This window comes from Pteropus alecto, unplaced genomic scaffold (genome assembly GCF_000325575.1).
Source record: "Pteropus alecto unplaced genomic scaffold, ASM32557v1 scaffold121, whole genome shotgun sequence".
Lineage (NCBI taxonomy): Eukaryota > Metazoa > Chordata > Mammalia > Chiroptera > Pteropodidae > Pteropus > Pteropus alecto.
In genome coordinates, this window is record NW_006434369.1 from 9,070,128 (window position 1) to 9,088,548 (window position 18,421).

Below are 18,421 nucleotides of genomic sequence, written 5' to 3' on the forward strand. Positions count from 1 at the left end.
ATCTGGACCAATAATCACTTCTTTATATACAAAAGAGTAATTAGCACCAGGCTGAGTACATGCTCTACAAATAATTGTAAATTGTTTAATTTTCCCCAAGTGGATTAAGTTGCATGCTTCTTGTCCATTGATTTTGCTTTCTTCTGCCTTGTCCAAAACATCAGGACAAAAAAAGCTATTGAAACTCAATTACTTAAGAAATTAAGTGAGAAAGCTCATCTTATCAATTCTAACAAAAAGTTTAAAATAAATAATAGGTCAAGCAAAAACTATTATTCTATTATAAAACTAGTCCATAATAAATATTTGAGTCTTAAATAATACTTTATATTATTAAAATGTTTTCAAGAATAAGAAATTCTACCAAATATGTATATGAGTGGCCTAGAGAAGCTATTTTACTTTCAAAGTAAGAGACTAAATAGAATGTTGTTCATCTATTTAATTTTAACAGAATTTTAGTCATGTTTTGTCATTGAATCTGAATTATTTAAGGGTCGCTGGAATTTTATGTTAATAGAAAATATGGTACATATGGTGAACAGAAAGTGGAGGAGCTTTATGTTTACCAAATGTTACAAAATGCAGTCCCATCTTTGAAATTTTCCCTTATTATTCACTTTGCGTTAAAAGGAAACACAGTGGTTATTCTCAACAATTTCGAAATGTTGCAGTCATTGACCCTTTGATAATATTGACCTAGAGTTTCTGAGGCATTAATTTGCCTTCAGCTATTTCTTCTTATGTTGCTGACTGTTATGTTGAAAACACTTAAGTTTAAACTGAATAAATGAAACCAAGATGCTAAATCATTACCAAGATTCTTGAAGATATGGGTTGTTAATAAACGACATTGTCTTTCCCCCTTCATGTTTATCTTTCTAAATTCTAGCTATCCTACAGATCTGCTCCTGGCTTAATTTCCATGTTTCTGCTTACTTTTCAGGTCTTCTGAGAGACATAGAAAGCAAGAAAAAGAACTATTATTCTGGGCTGATTTCTGAATAACAACATATACACGATTAAATGAAAGCAGTGGAAACACATAGGTAAAAAATTTCTTCAAAAAGGACAGTTTTTTTTTTTTTAAAGTTTCTTAGGATAACATTGGTTAATACAATTATATAATTTTGGGGTGTATATTATAATTTGACATCTATATATTCTATTGTGTGATTACCACCAAGAGTCCAGTTTCCTTCAGCTACCGTATATTTGAACCCTTTACTCACTTCACCCTCCCCTAAATCCTCTATATTTGACCTCCTTTACCCTGTCTACCTCTTACCTCCTCCCCCACTCCCTACCCTCTAGTAACCACTAGTCCATTGTCCATGTCCCTGAGTCTCTGTTTGTCCTGTTTATTTGTTGCTTTTAGGTTTATATTCCACATATAAGTGATATCATGCGATTTTTAACTAAAAAGGAGAGTTTAAATTCCACGTCTTTAATGAAAATTTCCTCACCATCAAGCCTAGAATGTTCTCTCCATGATCTGAACCCAAACGTCACCTGCAAAAAGTTTGGCATTTAAAAATTAATTTTCAAGCTACCTATAACTTGTTTCTTCAATAGATATTTCTATTGAGGCTGTCAGAAATGTCTTTAGTTTCCTACTATCCAAAATGCTTAGTATTGTGCCTTATACATTGCACACACATAATAAATACGGTTGATCCTAGACAAGAGTTTTGTTTCAACCAACAAACATTTCTACAAATTGACAGATATCTTGAAATTTTCTTAATCAAATTATATGTTAAATATATAAGAATGCTCTTATTTAAAGAAGTCATAGGAAAAATTTGGGTTTGGAGATGGCATTAAATATTCATCTAGTGTAGTTTCCAACCCACATAAACATAACCTTCTAGAATGTTCATGAAAATGAGCATTGAGCCTCTGCTGAAAACCTCCAGTAGAAGAAAAACAGCTATTACATCAGAGCCTGAAATATTCCTCTCCTCCTTTTGTGAATGTTCCATAAAGCAAAACACCATTTTCATTCTACTATTTAAAACATAATCTGGATTTTTCCACATGTTTATAATAGTCCCCCCTCCCATCTGCAGTTTTGCTTTCCGTGGTTTCAGTTACCCAAGGTCAACATCAGTCCAAAAATATTAAATGGAAAATTCCAGAAATAAACAATTTATAAGTTTTACATTACGCACCTTTCTGGGTAGTGTGATGAAATCTCGCACCATCTTGCTCCATCTTGCCTGGGACCTGAATCACCCCTTTGTCCAGTGTCTCCACATTCTATTCACTCCCCACCCATTAGTCACTTAGTAGCTATCTTGGTCATCAGAACAACTGTCTTGATAACACAGCGCTTGGTTCAAACAACCCTTGTAATTTGTTATAATTTTTCTATTTTACTATTAGTTGTTGCTAAAGTTTTTTTGTGCCTAATTTATAAATTCAACTTTATTATAAATAAGTATGTATAGGAAAAAAATATAGAATGCATAGGCTTTGAAACTACCCAAGGTTTTAGGTACTCAGCGGGGGTCCTGGAACATATCCCCCCACAGATAAGGGGGGACTACCATATTTAAATCTACACCTTCTTGAACACAGACTACATTATACCTGCTCACATGCTTCTCAATCGAACAGGTTTTCTGAAACATCAAGGATGTTCTAAAGTCTTTTGAACAACCAGGGACTTTAGTTGCCAGTTCATAGTGTGAGAATTAGCCAGCTCTAAGACAATATCTTCCACAATCCGGTAAGTGCTTGTGGTCTCTAGAAATTAAGGAACAATGTCCTCCCTTGGCAAAGAGTCTCAGCTAGCTCTGTGGAGCCCAGGTAGAATGCAAATTTGGAAAACTGTGCTGCCAATATGCTTCAGCTGGAGAAAAGTCTGTCGTAAGATGCTTATCAGACATCCTTTTATTGTCTCCTTAACAATGGAGAACAGTTCCACAAGCAGTCATTTCACATGCCATTCTGAGCAGAACAGAGGTCGCCAAGTAATAATAAAAAGAAGAATACAGGAATGCACAATAGGAGGGCACCCAGCAGGAAGATGATGCAGAGGTATCGGGGTCAGGATGAAATGGTGGAGACAGTGATTAAGATGTTATCTAGTTTGTACTCATCTTACTTCCTCTATTTCTTTTAAATCAATTGAAATAAGATCTATATGAGATGTGCCGTATTAAGAACAATGAGCCACCTTGAGAGGTTTCTTCGTTGTTATTATTGTTTTGGCTAACAACTTGCTTACAGGAGTCTTGTTCCAACCATAACTATTATATGATAACTTGTCAGGGAAGCTGAAAGAAAAAAAAAATTGAGCCAGTGTAAGATAAAAATCTCTCAAATCAGAATGAATTTTGGTGTTGATAGCTGTGTAGCTTTAGCAGGGCCCCCACTTGCCATTGTGTTCTGATGCTACCAAGGAGAGGGTTCCCTCACAACTCGTTTATAACAAGAAGCTCTCAGTGCTTCTTATTACAAGTGCTTCAGCTCACTGGGGATCTCCAGGTAGCAATGACCTCTCAGCCAACTTCAAACCTCATCCCAGCAAAGGAAGAACATGCTAAGCCACAATAATAATAGACTTTGTCATTATACCTTATTGCCAGTATTATCGCTATATATAGGTCCTGCATGAACTGTGATCTTCCTTGCTCTATCCATATCAAGAACTGTCACTTACTCTCAATGGTCATAGGAATAGAAAAAATAAGTTACACATGGCTTCTCCTTTAAGGATTTTTAAACTATCAGGCAAATAGCAAAATTATTTGTTTTACTGTGTTTTATCAGAGAACAATCTTTTCATACAATATTTCTTAAACATTCTAGGGGCTTAGCCCTGAAGTATAATATGAATAAGTTGGTTCCATGCCTGGGTGGACTAATCCATTTCCATGAGAAGGAGCCAATTTCACCATCGTGTGGCAAGTCCTGCAATAATAGATTTTTCTCTGGGAGCTGGAGGAAAGGAGTATGAAGTCTATTCTCAGATTAGGGAGAGCACACTCAGGGATGACCTCCTGTGTTGATGGCTCCTCTTTCTTCATCCCCGAGGAGACAAGGTAAAGGACAAAGAAGAAGAGATTCTAATAAGAGAAGTAGAATTTTTTCTTAGTTAAACAGCATTTCAGCTTCCTCTCCCTTTTAGATCAACTACTCACCATCCTTCTCTTATAACTTGTCTTCTTCCTCTTGAATCTCATTCCTTGTGGATTGCTTATTGCTTTCTTCTCTCTCCATCTTGTAGAATGGAGGCAACTCTAAACCAAAAGGCCTGAGATAAAACAAAACAACAAAAATAGAGCATTCCATCCAGGTGACTAAGGCAGCTCTGATTTGTGCCTTATGAGATTTCCTTTCTCTTGGCGTACACATTCTTGTCCTTTTCTCACTAGTAATGATGTGAAGTTGCTGAGTGATTTATTGGGGAAAGGAGAGAAGGCTATAGCCACAGATGGAGTGGGACAGGGTCACAGAATTGGGAATATTGGCTAGCTGTTCTTAGAAATGTAACTTTCCATGTCCTGGGTATTGTCATGTCTGTTGATAGTTTGTCACAATAAAAATAACCTTGTTCCAAATTCTAACTCTAATGCTACTTGATCCAGTGGCACAGGCATGTGGGAAAAGGCCCCTTTGGGACTCTGTTGGTAAGGGGTGCTGTTGACTCGTTCTCATCCTCTTTAAGCACAGGATAAAGCGACTAAAAAGAATGCTGGAGCTGCTGCCATGCTCTAGGGGTTGCTGCTGAGACTATGGAGGAGAGATGTCAGTCCTTCTCCATGCACAGCCCCTAGGTAGTCCACTTGTGTACTGTTTGTTAGGATAGTGGAAGTAGAGGGTATGGAACGGTGTTGATAGCATTAGAAGTTGATGTCTCAGAGAGACACTGCAATGGACCAAATGACTGTGTCCCCCAAAATTAATATGTTGAAAACCTAATCCCAATGAGATAGTATCTGGAAGTAGAACATTTGGAAATTAATTAGATCATGAGGATGGAGCCCTCATGAATAGGATCAGTGCCCTTATAAAAAGAGGCCAGAGAGTGAGCTAGCTCTCTTTCCACCATGTGAGGATACAAAAAGAAGTTGGCAGTCTGAAGCTTGGAAGCAGGCCTCATCAGACACAGGATCTGTCAGCACATTGATCTTGGACTTCCTAGCTTCAGAATTGTGAAAAATAAATTCTGTTGTTTATAAGCCACATAGTCTATGGTATTTTGTTACAGCAGCCTGCACTGAATAAGACAGAGATGGACAGAGAAACAGCCATGTCAATGACAGAATCAGAGCTAGCTACACAGCTAGCTATTCATGCTGTCCTGGGCTCCAGAAGGCACAAAGATGCCTGGCCTGTTTTCTTGGATGTCATGTGATTCTGTCTCTCCTATTAGTGTGTACATCCCTAGAATGAAACCCTCATCTCAGCCCTCCCTGACACATCTCAGTAACCAAAGTTTAAGTAAGTAACTGGCTAAGAAGGTAACATATACCTGGGACTTCCCGTGTTGGCTTTAGAGATAGACCAAGGACACTGGAAACTTTAAGGTGCTGAATTTAGTATGATAGACGCCAAAACGCATAACTGTAATATTCATGTGTAATCTGTACTGTGACATCCATCAGCGAAAGTGACCAAAATGTATGCTAGTTTATTAGGATTTTGTGGATTAATTTTTTGGTAGCCAATTGAACATGTCAAGCTTTTTCCTCTCATTTATCTTCATTTCTTTTCCTTTCCTTTTTAAGTATTGTGTACTGAGAAAGATTTTTGGTTCTTGGTTTGGGACAGTGGTTGACGTGAGACACAAACCAAAATTAATAGATGAAAGTACATAAGAAACCAAGCCAGACAAGTAAATAATTCCTTTAGAAGAGAGATCGAGGGAAGGAAATGCAGCCTAGGGCACACATGCTCTACTGGCCTAGGAGAACCACTTCAAGATCAAATGGGATTCCTAGAGATAAGCCCCTGCCATGAGGATCTCAATATGCCCAAGGTGAGTAAAGGAGGCCTGCTACTTGATTTTTATTCTTTCAGTTTAGAAACAAACAAACACAAACAAGAGCTTCACCTACAGGTACTATTCCAAAGTTAGGTTTCAATTCTTTACTCCTCAGGCCTCAGAGGTGAGCAGTCACTGGGCCTGGAAGTGATTTCTGTGTGGCAAGCACTCCTGCAAATGCCTTTTTACACATACAGTTATATTTAATTTACCTTAAAGATAGTACTATTTTGATTATACTCATTTTGTAAATGTGGAAAACTGAGGCACAGCCAATTTAAGTCACTTGCCCGGGTACTTCCCTATAGTCAGGACAATGTAAGTAAAGACATGACCGAGGCACTTCTGAATGACCCAATTTCTTCCCCGGGGTAACAAATCTGAGTTCTGTTGAAAGTCCTTCCATAGAGAGATGGAGGTGGTCGGTAATGATTTTTGGCTTGAATTCACACCTTCCTACCATATTCGTGGAGCAAAACCTTATTTGAGGAAGGAGCGACACTTCTGTGATTTAAAGGAATCTAGGAAATCCCCCCAGTCCTCAAAATAGTACTCCAACTCTGTCAGATCAGGAGACATGATCTCTGTACCATTGGAAAAAAAAAAAAACATGAGAATGACAATTTCATTCAGAAAAGTAGTGGTCGACCTAAGTCTATACTCAAATGTCAGGAGAAAATCAGAACCTTTTCTGAGAGTGAGTTGGGGTAGAAATGGAGTCAAAATATCATGAGAAGTGCAAAGAGGCTGCAAAAAGTAGAAAAGACAGCAGGAGGGAGGGGCTCAGAAGACAAACTTCATGGATGTCCAAGGGTTTCAAGGCCTGACTCATCCTGACCAGACAGCCTCAGCAGTTGTAAACCCCTGCTGAAGGCAGGAGCAACCAGGGGCGCCCTCAAGTCTGGTAGCCCTAATTAGCCTCAGAGCCTGGCCATGCAACAAACACACAGCTGGTGCCTCGGCCCATTGTCGTCTCACAAGATCATGAGGCCTCCAGACCTCTGCTACTGTTATGATCCCCTTCCCAGAGGGAGACATGTAAATTGTCAGGGCCAGATGACATCTGACAAGCCAAACCATTTTTAAAAGGAGGGGGTTGTGCAAAAAGCCCTCTCAGATGTTGAAATTAATATCCTCCACCCTATTACATAAATCACAGCTAATTCTTAAACTCTCCAAAGGCCCAGGAATCACAGTGCCTGTCTAGTGGTTAGGATTCCTAGGTTTTCTTCTTGGGCCTAGTTAGGAATTTCCTCATAATCTCTAATTCCCTGAGGATGGTGGCTATTAAAGAGGTTTCAACATTTTCTCTTTGTTTGCAAAATTCTCGAGCTCTCCCATTATTTCTGTGGAATAGGGATGTGCAGCAATTGAAAAAGGAAGTTATTCCTCAGAGATGAAAGATGGCTTGTTAAGGAATCAAAAAAATGAAAAATCACCAGGAAAAAAAAAAAAAACCCACTACCATGGCATGTCCTCCCATAACCAACCTTCTATTTCTGTCACTCCTTAAGGGAGAAGAAGATAGAAAAAGAAAATAGAACAAAAAGAAAATGAAGAAAAACTTTCTGGAATTCTGCACACTCTTCAGAAGAAGTCTCTTAGCCTTCCCTCTGGTCCCTGGGTGAACCAATGCATCGGATTCTTACCGTTTCCTCACATTACATGGATCAAGACTTTCCTAAACCTGGGACATCTGTGAGCCTCAGACAGATTGCTGATTCTAAAATGAGTGTCCTTTCCTACAATCTTACAGGTAGGTGACAGGCAGGTGGCAGTGCAAGGCCATAGATTTCTATTTTACCTAGAGCCAATCAGCTAAGTAAATTATTACAAGTTACACAGACTCCACAATCATAAACCAAGAAAAGCCTATTATTGGATTTTACTGAAGACTCTAATCTCATATTCTATTTAAAAAATCGAGGTTCATGGCAGCACTGCCCAGGCCCAATAACATAAGTGTACGTGCCAATATCTGGAATTTCATAATTTTTCATAAAGTGACTTTCAAATCAGTGCCTCATCATTTTTGTTTTGTTTGGATACTGTTTTTAATGGCTGTCATTCTTGTTTTTCAGTGACAAATTACTCTTGGTCTGGTTTCGTTATTACCTAAATTGTTTGCTGTAGTTTATTTGATTGACCCTATAATGTAGTAATGCGTTTTTGTTTCAAATTTATTTCTGGCCTATAATTTTCAAATTACTAAACTAAGATATATGTGTGTTATGATTTAAATAGAAATCATCCACACCTGTGCTAGAGTTGATAATAAGCCCTCAAAATGTTCTTGAATGGTAACACCTCCAGTTGAAAAGTGCCATCTATCAATTTGTTTTATTTAAATAATTTGCAACATACTAGCAAGATAGATGTAATAACATTACTGGGTTAGTTTTAGGTTTACATGACATGACTTTATAACTTGAAGTCCTATATAGAAGTTCATATGCTTTTCACATACAGTAAGTAATTCTTATATTGCCAGCAATAATTTTACTGTAACATGTTTTATTTTGCTTTTCTCTAATTTTATATGATCAATGGAGAGTGGGAATAGATTGTAGTCTAGAAGAAAACATTTTTTTAGTCTTGTTCTTGATGAAGTTTATAATTGACCCAAAGGACTGAAAATATGACATGTAATAAATCTTCAGAGCATGATCCTCTCCTGTTCTCAACACTGCACCCACACTTAAGGTCTAGAGGGCTACCCTACATCTTCAGCTTGTTGGGACTACTCCAGCAGCAGAGCAAAGGAAGAAATCAGAATTTAACTTTAAATGATATTTTTGTCTCATCACAAAAATAATGTATATTTGTGTGCAAAATTTTGGATAATACAGCAAAACCCAAAGGCAAAAATATTAATGACCCAGTTATTTTACCACCCACTCTTGATATGTTGAAATATTTAATCTGAATCCTTATTTTAAACAAACATAAGTATATAGACTTTTGTTACAAAATTAGAGTTGTTCTATATACACTGCTCTCTGTAAGGTGCTTTTCCTGAGCAATAATACATCAAGAACTTTTCCCCCAGGTTATTAGATGTTATTTTCTAAAACACCATTTTTATGGTTTTAATATATATATGTAAATATATATCATCATTTATTTAAACAGTGCCCCCCCCTTGGATCCAAGATGTTATTATTAAAAAACAATACCATGCCATCTTTGTAGCTTAATCTTTGCCCTGATCCATATTCTTTCTTCAGGATTAATTTCTAGGATAGGATCACTGGGTTAAAAGTCATCAATATTCACCAAGCTTTTGAAATAAAATGCCCTTCAGAAAGGGAATCAGTCCTTTTTTTTTCCAGTTTCCTCCCTCTCTTGGAAATTCTGTCCTGTGGCCAGGTTGACTGAGAATTAGCCAGCCTGCTTTGTGAAGGCGACTCTAAATAGTTCTGCCATGACCTTGAACTACAAGGACTGCCTTTACTTTATACTCATTGTTGGGAATCTAGAATGCAGTGGAAAGAGTACTGGGCTTGGAGACAGGATGTCTGATTTCAGGTCTTGAGCCACACACTAACTATGTGACAACATTGAGCAGATAAATTTAATATCTCTGGGCTTTGTCTCCTCACCTGTAAAATAAAGAGTTTGTTCTAGATGATCTCTATAATGTCTCACAACTCAAAAACTGCATAATTCTGTCATATATTTTAGACAAACCATCAAGCTATCCACCAGCACATGTAACTTTGTGGACCGTGGGCTCAATCTCTGGAAATTCCAAGTCTAGTTTCCCTGATATTATTGACCATAAAGAGTGCACAAAATGACCTTCAAGATAAAAGTTGTTTCATGTTTCAAAAATGTCATAGGATACTCATTAAAAAACAACTGTATAACCTGTATGGAATTCTTCTGTCATGGACACTGTAAAAGCTACCACATGTAAATATGTCATTTTATGCTGTGCTTCATGACCTGAAGCAGCGGTGAAAAGAGGGATGCCATTCGGGGCAGTGAGTTTTCCCATCAGAAGCCAACTTATTCACCTTAAACAGAGACATTGTGTTCTTTAGTTTTTCAGCTGGAAAACATCCCAGAAATGATACAGCTCTTAGCCAGATTGAAGTGACAGTTTGAAGGACATGAATATGAGCCGAGATCAACTTTTATTCTTTGCTACCCATGGAATTTATTGTTCTTACCTAATATGTAGGTTCTAAGAGGTAAATGAGGACAAAGATGCAATCTGCTCAGAGATGAATCTCCATGTTGGCTTATCAGCCATCTCATGGCTTGTTCTGCACTTTGGCTTCCAAAATTAAGAAGAAAAGAAAACTGTTTAATTCTGTTTTAACCATGAGAACTATCATGTACTGGGCTAAATACTTGACATACATTAGCTGATATAGTGAAAACAACACTGCGTGCAAAGTACATTTATCCTAATTTTAAAGAGAAGGCAAATTAGCCAAAAGAGGCTGAATAATTTTCCCAAAGTCACACAGATAGAAAATGGTAGAATTGGGACCTGGATGCAGGTATAAATATATAGCCAATAATCGGTATATAAACATTTTTTTAAAAAAACTTAAAAAAGAGGAAAAGTGCTTCAAATTCTAAAACAAAAGATGTTGGTATCTGTGGATAAAATGGAATACATTCTATTTCTTCAAGATTATTAGGTCTGTAATACTTATTACTCTGGTTTCTGTGTGAGTGTTGCCTTGCTTCAACCAGATATTAAACTATAATTTATATGTCCATGTATAAATATTTTAAACATTTAACCCTAAAAGTAATATTTTGTCCCTTAAACCAATATTTCTCAAAATGTTTGACCTCCACATACAATTAGAAATAAGATCTACATTGTGATTCTGTACACATTTCTATGCACACATACGTGAAACAAAATTTCATGAAACAGTATTTCTTCTCACTACACAGAATGCATTGTTTTCTGTTTTGTTCTATCTTATTTTTTAATGGTATTTATGATGCAATAAGCTGATTCATGACTTACTAATAGGACCTGTAGTGTGACACACTCTGCTGTACACTAAGCATTTAATTAACAATGAATATTTGCTCTAGGTAATTCCTTCATTATCGCCACTGCTCTCCATTCCTCCCCTCTCTGACACTACTTATCAAGAGAAGAATCCAATGCTTTATATCAAATACTTGAATTTCTCAAAACTCTCCTTCATTTCCTACTCTAAGGGAAGTCTGCCCTCTAATGATTCAAAAGCACCATTGATTTCAAAGACTCATCTCCTAACAAACCAAAAAGGAAATTATGAATATAAGAGTTTAGTCTAAATTTAGTTTGAATGTAGTCTAAATTTATTTAAAAGTGAGGGAATCTGAGGCCCAGAGAGACATCTGCCCCTACAGTGTGAGGTGGAGTGGCTTCAGGGAAGAGAAGGGAGACATCTACATCCCAGTTTGTACCATGACATTTTCTGGGACTCTGAGAACTATCTTAGAATCCACAGCATTGAGCCAGGAGAAATTAGGGGAGCTATAGGCCAAGGCCTGTACTTGGTGGTGGAAAACAAAATCTAATCTATATTTTAAGAAAGACCCATTAATTTGGACTTAAGGAAGTAAAGCAGGAGGACATATTTAGCCTTGATTCTGATTATTTTGATCAAAATTATATCAGACAATTCTCCCAATGGACTCCAAGAAGTAAGTTGATTAATTACTGTGAGAAACAATAACAAGAGAATACTGACTCTGCCTTTCATCCAGGAAGCTCCAAGGAGGGGCAGAGTGCAAGAAAGAGCCTAATCTTCCTTGTCCTTCTACTATGTGTTGCTAAAACACTGCACCCCTCTTTTTAAGCCCTTTTTAGTTTTTATCAGTTATATTATAATTGTCTTTTTACCTATCTGTAGTGCTTAAACAACTACATTATTTTGTGTGATTGAAGACAACCAAGTCCATCTTATTAATTATATCCCTAGCACTTATGTGGGTTATTCTGGTGAATGAACAAATGAATGAATGTTTAAGCATGCCTACACTGTGGCAGGTGTATTGGGAAATGAACTTTCACCTGCCTATTTCCTATCCATCCTTCATGATCCAGCTAAAATATCACCTTTTGTATAAACTAATCCTCAATTTGCCCACTGGATTATTCAGGCATTTTTTAACTTTTTGTTTCTGCATTTAACATCGCAAAGAATAAGCAAGTGTCAGTCAGTGCTATATCCAGATGGAGAATTCAGAAGTTTCTCTATAACCTAGCAATTCAAAATCCACCCCTAGTCCCTAATTTATTTACCCTGTTTTTCTCTGAGATAACTGTGTTACTATATGTCTGAGGCTGATTACAAGGAGAATAACTTTTATTATGTATGTACATGTGTATATGTGTATAATAGGCAGTATCATTCAGAAGGCACCTGAACTACCCCCAACTACCCCTCAAAAACATTTTAATAAATCATAAAAACTCTCCTGGGATCCACTCAGCTGTTCTTATTTGCAAGTAGAACAGTGGACACTCTTGAAACAGATTTTATCGACTGCCATTCTAATAGCAGGTATGGTGATATGAAGGCATGTCTTAATTATTTGGGAGGAAGGGACATTTATCAGTACAATTTCTGTGAAACTGATTAAACTGAGAAATATTTCATTGTGTGGCACCTACAGTAAATCTTACCTCCCTCAGCCCTTGTACAGCAAGAACTTATCTATCCCCCCTCCCTGACAGAGCCTTAGAAAGGCAAAAGGAATTTGGTATTATCAATGTGCTGGTTTATCAGATATGAATTCATTTGTTTTTCTCAAAATGACTTATCAGCATGAACAGAGCTGGCTGGCCCAAGTATGAATTGTGCTCCAAATACCCTTTTTGAGTTCCCCGGAGCTCAAGAATGTTTTATCTCCCAGTTTATTTCCCCTGTTTGTTTGTGTTCTTTTAACTTCTTACCTATTGAGGTGCATTTTTGCGTCAGGATTCCTGTAAAGACTAGTGGAATTCAAGCTGCTCAGCTCTGGCTGTCTGGTGGTCAGTGCGTCGGGTACAGTTTCAGCTCTTGTGGGAAAACAGTGGACAGTTGGGAGTGAGATGAATTGCCTGGTGATGGCTCCCAGTGTTGAGTAGCTGGGATGCTTCCTCATACAGCCGTTGTTTTCTTTATCTGGGCACAATGGAAATGTTCAACATGAAAAGACATGAAAGGAAGGGCCTGGGCCCAGCAGCCTTGCTTGTTAAACCAACATACCAGGAGAAAGAAGGGCTTCCTTTAGTTGAATCCCACTACCTGCCTCACCTCACCTCTGAGGGGTCCTGCACATCTCACAATGGGTTGATATGGGGCAGCCTAGCCAGGGCCTCATCCTATCCAAACTCTTTGATGCCAGACATTCATTCATCTTGTCCTGTGCTTTTAACACATGCCCTCGTCTTGCATCTTCCAGGGCCACAGATTCAATCTGTGAAAGGCTTCACAGCTAGGTATATGGAGAGGCTTAATTCAGACAGGCCTGACTGTTTTTCATTCCCTTGAACAAAAAGCAAGATATAACAGTTTAAATAAAAGTGTTTTCAGGTGGTCACAAATCTCTCTAAAAGTGAAAAAAATAGATACAGAATGTCAGTTTAGATTTGTTACTAGAAATACTTAATGGTTTGAGAAAAATAAAAGTTCTTCATTTTTGTTCTTGCTTTGGTTTATATTATCATAATTCTACATTTCTTTTAATGTTTCTGAGACTTGCATCTACACATGCAGGACACATCTCATGTGAGTGGGACCTAGAATTGAACCTGAGAGGAGGTTGTCAGAAATTTTTTGTAACCCATAGAAATCCTTCCTTTCTAGCATGGCACTATGCGGTTTGCAACAACAATGCTGGTAAGGACCATAGAATTATTAGGATGCATTTGAGTCCAAGGCCAGACTCATATATCTAAGCAAGTTTATTCAGCCTTTCTTATGAAAACTTCCCAAGGAAGTGACTCCATAAACCTCCCTAATGAGGTCTTACAGTAGTGAGGTGTCTGAAAATGGCAGTTCAGCAAGGAAATCTAAGTTAAGGTCAGGACTGAAAACTGTATGGAGTGTACTCCTGGCTTAATGCAAGCACCAGCCAGATGTCAGAAGCTCAGGTGGTCAAGGTAAAAGACGTACAGCATATGGTGTTACCAGAGATCAGAGCAAGGAAGAAAGGCAGGGATCTAGGGTGATCAGTCATAGGTTATTAGAAAGAAAGATATCTGAGGTCTGGGCAGGGGAAATGCTGAAAAGCTAAGAAAAGGTTAGATAAAACCACCTGCAAGTAGATAATGCTGATGTAAATCTGATTCTTAGACAAGGTCTACCCCAAATAGGACCTGCTTATATGGTCCTCAATGGAGGACTTCGATTAAGGGAGGCATTTAAGAGTGATCACCCTGAACCACCTGGAGCAAGGCAAGGACCCTGACTTTACACTTGCTTACCAACACCAAATCTCACTGGAAAATGAAAGCCGCCTTGCCTCCTTTTGCCTTGTGAGAAGACATGCTCCTCAGTTTTCATCTGTTTAAGCTACCAGAGTCACTAATGCCAAATCCTATTGTGCTTTGGTGTTTCTATAATGACTGCTCTCCAAGTTCACAACACTCTTCTAGTCCACCAAGCTGCAAGATTGAAGAGCTCAACAGGGAAAGATTATCAAGTTATCTTGGCAGAAGCAAAACTCCCATCTCTACATTACAATGCTGAATAGATTTGTTTTCTTTAAGTCCACTTTTAAAGAAAGTTTAATTTCTAGTGAGTGCTAAGGTGCCTCCTCTGCAAACCTAGCCAAACTTAGTCTCTTCTTACTTGAAAACTAAAAGACTGTGGTTACAGATATACGAAAAAAAGTGTGTCTCCATAATCCATATTTAAAATGTTATGATAATTCTTTACATTGCCAAATATTAAATTGGTTACTTATTAGCTCTTGCTACTCCCTGAAGGGGGTAAAAATGATGAAAAAATTCTACATGTGTCCTTAATTTTCATTTTCACAGTCACTAAAATATAAAGAAATCTTAGTTATTTTCTATCGTATGTTTTAATCAAAGGAAAGACAATATTAATGTCCTATGTGTTAAACATTAAGGAATATGATGACTTTGCCCTGTGATTTTTAAAGAACTTAAAAATAATTTAGAAATTTGCTACATGACTCATGACGGACTTGGAGCCCTTGGAAAACATTAGTAATTTGTGTTGCTGGAGGCTGTCTAATGGCCATTTTGTTGAGTAGGATTTCAGCTCTCATGAGAAAACATTGGACAATGAGATGAATTGTCTGGAGACGGCTCCTGGGGCTGAGCATCTAGGACCTTTCTTTATGCAGCCATTGTTTTCTTTCTCTATCTGAGTACAATAGAAAATGTCTGACGTGAAAGACAGTGCTTGGGCTAAGCAGCCCTGTCAAACAAGTGGTACAGATAAGTTCCAATGAACTCCAGCAGTGAAAAGGCCTGGGAGAAGTTAAATTTAAACTGTATATTGAAAAATGAGTAGGATTTCAATAACTGGAGAAGATGTTAGGGTATTCCTAGCAAGTTAGTGATAGGAATAAAGACCTATCAAAACTATTATGTTTTTAAAACTTAATACATGAATGATATCATAAAAAGTTATGCTAAGCCAACATAGGCAGAATCAACTACCATACTCTAATTTACACATTCATCATAGCACCTTTGGCTTTTGTGGCTCTTATTTGTGTCTATGTCTATTCTTAACTTGTGTCTCTAGCATCTCCCCTGGAGTCTGTATTTGATGACTGAATAAATTCTATAACTGTATATAGTTCAACACTATCTACAGGATAAAGTCTAAACCCCTTCCTTTGATATTCTAGGCTTGCTTCCTCTGCTAAACTAATCCTTTTACTATGCCCAGAGCATGCTAATGTAACTCTATTTCTAGGCCTTTACTACTATAGCTACCATGCTAGAAATACCCTAACAACTTCTCCAGTTATTGAAATCCTACTAATTTTTCAATATGCAGTTTAAATTCAACTTCCGCCAGGAGGACTTTTCACTGCTGGAGTTCATTAGAACTTCTCTGTACCACCTGTTTGACGTTTACTATTCCATGTTAATGTTTCTACTAGATGGTGTATTGTCTTCTCACCTATATTTTAAGATTCCTAGGGACAAAAACCATGTCTTTGATACTTATTTTAAATTCAATCTTTCATTTATAGATTGAATCATTCATTTATCTAAGAAACTTATTGAACATCAATCATGTGCACATACAATGTTGTAAAGAAAGAAAATTATGTAAAGCCCTTAGCTTCAAGGTTCTTAATATTAACAACAAAGTTCTTTCCACATAACAAATTTCAAAATATGATAATTGATTATTGATTGATTATCATTAAAAGATATTTCTCCATTAACAAAAATGTAGAGGTATCTTGAAGGCAATATTACATTTTTAAAACTTAATACATGCACAATATTATAAAAAGTTGTATTTCGGCCAACCCAACAAAGCTATCAAAATAGATTGTATATCCTGTAATTAATGTTTCTCCCTGAGAACAATCAGAAACAATAAAAATTAAAGCCAATTATTTAGCGGTCCATTGATAATTTGGCTGTTCTATAAGAGCTGATGAAGAATAAGATGCTGCACAAGGGTCTTTTTGGGGCAGATGGAAAGTAACTATTTGGTTCATTTTTGCAGTATCTCAGTTGTGTCCAGGAAAAGTGTGACTTCAGAAAAGTCTGCAGATTGTGTGTGCAGCTGATGATAATTAGTGCATGATCTCTTTCCTGAAAGCCTTGCTTGCTGATAAAAGAGTGGTACTAACTGAGAAGAGGAAATAACTTAGAGACACCATCATCCCCATTAGTTCTTATTTCTTCCATTATCTTTAGGCCAGAATTTGATTGAGCCATAGGAGAAGGAAGTATCTTTGCTCTCAATTCCCTTTAAAGTGAGCATTTTCTGTAAAGTTTGGTAATGACCCTGATTATATTTTTTAAGAAGTTATTTTCTACTGGTAAAAGCCTGCTCTTCAATCATCCCCTTAGTTCTCTCCCCTTCCAGAAAATGGACAACATGAGTTACTATGCTGACAAGTGACCAACTGACTGTCAAGCTTTCAGTACTCCTTTCCTTCAGGATCCCTCATGGACCATGTGTGATAAGGTACTTTTGTCATTCAAACCAAAGGCAACAATGTCAAGACACAGAGTAGAGACTATGTAGTTTACTGTTTACTTCACTTTAGGTGAAACATAAATGAAAATAGTAGCTCAATATTTTCTTCCTCTGCTATCAAAAGATTGCCTTGCTCACCAGCAAAGGTGGGAATACCTCAACAATGCCATCTGGTTAAGAAGCAGTAGTGCTTGTAGGAGCAGCAGCCTGGCGCACCTCATTATAGGGATGTATATGATCTCATTTAACCTAATGATAGGGAATTGCATCCTAGGAAAAGAAAATAGTATAGAAACACTAGTCACAAAAGACAGAAAAATGGGGATACCATATTGGTTGGGAGTTGGATGGGTAAAGGTGGGGGCATTTAGAGTGTTAAAAGCTGGGTTTCAGAGTGTTAAGAATATCCGACAGAGGATTATTGAAGTGAAAATATATGAGAAAAGGCACGAAAAAAAGTAGGTGACAAAAGTCCATGAACAAGGGCCTAACTCATATGAACCCAAGAATTCAGGCATGCCTGGGCCTGTCTGGAGGTCAGAGCGGACTTAGGAAAAATACACTGATAAGACATGCTGAGGCTGAGGGCTAAAATCCAGAAACAGGGCACTCCTGGAAGAGAGGCCACTTCGTACCATCCAGGTCTGGTCCTAACGAGGATAGAGAGGCAAAGTGACTGAGATTGGCTTGGGGCTCTAACTAGTGTGAGACACAACACACAGATTATCTTCTAGACTGCCCTTAAGGAGAATGAACTTGGTGACTAGAGGACTAGGGGATCATAAAGAAATGGGAAATAGAGTGCTGAATTGCTGAAAGAACAAGAAGAAACTGAGAACTCAATATAGCTCAGTGTCCTAGGAACAAAAGTATGAGGGTATAATCCAGTTCAGTGAGCCAAAGATAAACGCAGTGAGGATCACAGCAACATTATCACCAATGAGGAAAGTGAAATAGAATGCAAGCTTTGTGGGTGGCCATGGGGAAAGCTGAAGACCAGAGACTAACATGAAGAGGTGGGAGAAGAAAGCCATCTTGAGAGGTAGAAGAACATGGAAGCCCCTCCCAAGGAAAGTTCTGTAAGAAGTCTGATGTGGACCCCAAGAAGAAAGATTCATTTGTTGTGAACCCCAAGAAGGGATTCATTTGCTGATATAGACTCCTCAAGGTCAAATGAGGGCCCAAATTTTGTAAATAATAAATTGTCTAGCTGCCATTTGCTGACAGAGTCTCATGTACTCTGTATACCAGGGGGAATCTCTGA

At 37.7% G+C, this 18,421-nt stretch overlaps 2 long non-coding RNA genes across 2 annotated transcripts in view; both read right to left on the bottom strand.

Moving 5' to 3' along the window:
• Positions 1–2,376, bottom strand: part of LOC112477648 — an 11,893-nt gene extending 9,517 nt beyond the window's left edge. The window contains exon 1 of the long non-coding RNA XR_003045549.1: positions 2,175–2,376. This is a non-coding gene — a long non-coding RNA (uncharacterized LOC112477648). The remainder of the gene's footprint in view (positions 1–2,174) is intronic.
• A 79-nt stretch (positions 2,377–2,455) lies between these two features.
• LOC112477652 lies at positions 2,456–13,122 on the bottom strand. The gene is made up of 3 exons (XR_003045550.1): positions 12,921–13,122; positions 4,152–4,264; positions 2,456–3,284 (listed from the first exon to the last, which is right to left on the bottom strand). It is a non-coding gene; the product is annotated as an uncharacterized LOC112477652 (long non-coding RNA).
• Positions 13,123–18,421: the final 5,299 nt, after the last annotated feature.